Consider the following 2245-nt stretch of genomic DNA (forward strand, 5'->3'; position numbering starts at 1 on the left):
TATGCCACTGAGAGTCCTTTTTTGGCTAAGGAAGTTGTCCTTTGAAGCCGTTACAGTTTTGATACTATTTTAAGTAGCAGAGTGTGTGCTTAAATGCCACAGATGTTTTCATGAAGACGCTTTCTCAGTCTTTTATTCTCCTTTGTTGCCTTATGATTCAGACATGCATTGCCATGATTACTCTGAATTCACCTATCTGCTACACTGAGAATTACACCTCTGTTTTAAGCCAACACACGGACTTGCTACAACCTTAAGTACATACCCAACCTCTTGTTTTCTCTTCCTTTAGGACTAGTGCATCTAGGAAAAGTTGCTCAGGCAAACACCCTTTATTGAAATACCCACTGAGTGTCTGGTGGACTCACAACTCCTCCCTGAACATCCAGAAAATCTTCTATACAAGGCAGTCATGCTGCAAATATCAATTTTCTTTCACTGAGGGTATTTGCTTCAAAAGAGAGATCCTTCATAGAAGATAGCAAGAAATATTCTTACCTTTATCCATGCTGACTGGTAGAGGAACTTAAGTAAAAAATTTGAGTTTTAAAAGCCGTAAGTGTTCATCTTAATTTTGACCGTGTGTGTGTGAGAGTACTCTTCAAAATATCACTATAACCTTCTTTAACTAAAAGCAATGCCCAAATCATCAAAATTATAAGACCCATGGGCCTTTTCTGCCCTTGTCCAGGGAAGTGCTAAAGAAAAGTTGCCTTTTATATAATACATCATGGCCTTCATAAATAAATTACACAACACACCAGAGCCTTCTTTAAATAAATTAAAGAATGTTCATTAATCCCAAAAGGATCCATAAAGACCTTAATGGAATATAGAAAAATAGTAATAAAAGAAGTTCAAGTTGGATTTTAGATCAGGGTATAACAACATGGAAATCTCAGGACTCTCCTAAGCAACTTTTACTCATGATATTGTTTCTAATTTGAGGGCCACAGGGGACCAGCATCAAGAAGAAGAAGATGTTATATCAAAGATTCTGAATGTTCCAGTTGTCACTGATCTGGCTTTCCATCACAGCTGGATGATAAAACAATAATAAAGTCACTAGGGGAACGTTATTCTGTGTCTTCTTTTTCGTTTGTTTTGTGTTGGGATGTGTTTGTGAATATAAGTATTTTTATTGGTGCATATTCATTGTACATAGCACTGAGTTTCATAAGGCTTCTATTTTAAATTGCTTTATAAAATGAAGCTGGAAATTACTCCAGCCGTAGGAATGTCTATAAGCTTCCTACAATCCCTTGAAGTCCGTCTCCATTTCATGTGCCTTCAAAAACCGGCTAGTTCAGGGATCTCTCTATTCCTATATTACTGTGCAAAGCAAGTTAGAGAGTTAAATTAAATCCATAAGAGAAACAATAGAGCATTTTATTTCTAGACAAAGAAGCACATCACCAAATGTGTTGCATGAATGGGAGGGTAGTCCTAGTGATTGCTTTTTCCTGGTAGTCATGGATGTAAAGCTCCTCATAAGTTTGACTTCATTCAAATTTCATGCTCCCAAAAAATGTATAATTTATCATTTGTATTTCACTTGTAGACAAACATAACATTAGAACTGTTTGCTTATCTTTTTAAGCAGTAAACTATCTTAAGCAATACATAGTCAATGGATGCATTTTCAAAAGATGTTTAGAAGAACTCCTGCACAGATGTAGCCCATGGCAGTTCATTGTCCAAGTGGGTTCCTAGTAAGGGGAACAGGGGCTGTCTCTGACATGAACTCAATGGCTTGCTCTTTGATCACCTCTCCCTGAGGGGGGAGCAGCTTTACCAGGCCACAGAGGAAGACAATGCAGCCACTCCTGAAGAGACCTGATAGACTAGAGTCAGATGGAAACAGTGGAGGACCTCCCCTATCACTGGACTTGGGGAGGGATATGCAAGGAGAAGAGAGAGGGAGGGCGGAATTAGGAGGAGACGAGGGCGAGGGATACAAAGTGAACAAACTGTAATTTTAGAAAGATGTTTAGAATGTCTCAAAATAGCTTTGAAATCATTTCACAGTTTAATTTTCAGGAGATTTGTAATCTTCAACAAGTCAGTTCCCTAGTCAAAAAAATATTAAACACAAACTATGAGTGTTAAATGCAGCATTAACAAGCTGACTAAAACCTATTTCAAAAACACTTAACTACAGCTATGAGCCCAGGCAACCATAGAAGGCAACCGTACAAGCCCCTTAGATATAGAAATATTAGATGAAAATGTATATTTAGGCAGC

The 2245-nt window shown here is 37.8% G+C and overlaps 1 non-coding gene across 1 annotated transcript; it reads right to left on the minus strand.

Moving 5' to 3' along the window:
- Window positions 1-603: 603 nt before the first annotated feature.
- LOC129666546 (U6atac minor spliceosomal RNA) lies at window positions 604-727 on the minus strand. The gene has a single exon (XR_008718598.1). It is a non-coding gene; the product is annotated as a U6atac minor spliceosomal RNA (small nuclear RNA).
- Window positions 728-2245: the final 1518 nt, after the last annotated feature.

The sequence above is a fragment of the Psammomys obesus genome, unplaced genomic scaffold, assembly GCF_907164565.1.
Source record: "Psammomys obesus unplaced genomic scaffold, mPsaObe1.curated_primary_1811, whole genome shotgun sequence".
NCBI classification, from domain to species: Eukaryota; Metazoa; Chordata; class Mammalia; order Rodentia; family Muridae; genus Psammomys; species Psammomys obesus.